General features: G+C 36.9%; 1 non-coding gene across 1 annotated transcript; it reads right to left on the bottom strand.

The window, feature by feature from the left end:
* Positions 1 to 695: 695 nt before the first annotated feature.
* On the bottom strand, positions 696 to 768 carry TRNAW-CCA (transfer RNA tryptophan (anticodon CCA)). Its single transcript has one exon. It is a non-coding gene; the product is annotated as a tRNA-Trp (tRNA).
* Between the last annotated feature and the right edge of the window lie 279 nt (positions 769 to 1,047).

The raw sequence follows: 1,047 nt of genomic DNA, 5'->3' as shown, positions 1-1,047 counted from the left end.
GTGAAAAAGATAGCTAGTTGGAACCTGCTGTATAGTGCAGGGACCTCAGCTCAGTGCTCTATGGTGACCTAGATGGATGGGATGGGGGTAGGGGTGGGAGGGAGGCCCAAGAGGGAGGGGATATATATATACACGTATAGCTGATACACTTCATTGTACAGCAGAAATGAATACAACATTGTAAAGCAACTATACCCCAATTTAAAAAATAATATGTGTTTACAGTACTAGTCAGTAGTTTAATAATCCAAAAGCCTTATCCAAAGCCTCTTTTTAATACCAAATCCAGGAGACAAATAAATTGCTGCTTCCTCAGTCTTAAGAACAATTGTCTTTCCTTATTTAACAGCAATCATTTCATTGTAGGAACACTTGGAATTACAATATGACAAATATTACTATATGTCTAAGAGCCGTGTTCACTACACATCTACACATCTGTTGTTGAGAAATTGGTTTCATCCTTGGATAGATAAAGAGTAGTTGGAAATGTAGAAATTGAAGTAGGTATATGTATTATTGCTAAAGACTATGTTCATTATTGTCTTTTTAAAAAATATTTATTTATTTGGCTGCTCCAGGTCTTACTTGTGACACGTGGGACCTTCGTTGCCGTGGGTGGAATCTTCGTTGTGTCATGCAGAATCTTTTAGTTGTGGCATGCTGGATCTTCAGTTGCTGTATGCAGGATATGGTTCCCTGACCAGGGATCGAACCCGGGCCCTCTGCATTTGGAGTGCACAGTCTTAGCCACTGGACCACCAGGGAAGTCCCTCATTATTGTCTCACACAAATTAAAACTCACAGAATTTTTTTGCATATCCTAGATAGACATACAATTTCTTTTGTTAGATGGATAAACCAGTTCAAGCCAGTATTTCTTAAAACTCCATAATACCTTTAATAAATGAGAGAATACACAATTTAAGTGATCCTGCTTCTTTTACTATTTTGTTTCTCTCCTGGTTTTATATAAAGAAATTAGAAACATATTAAAAATTGTCTAAGTCATTTCTTCAAATTTCTCTCAGTTCTCAATATGCACAA

Source organism: Pseudorca crassidens, chromosome 4 (genome assembly GCF_039906515.1).
Source record: "Pseudorca crassidens isolate mPseCra1 chromosome 4, mPseCra1.hap1, whole genome shotgun sequence".
NCBI lineage: Eukaryota > Metazoa > Chordata > Mammalia > Artiodactyla > Delphinidae > Pseudorca > Pseudorca crassidens.
Note: the sequence above shows the minus strand (reverse complement) of the source record. Positions and strands in the feature narration are given on the sequence as shown.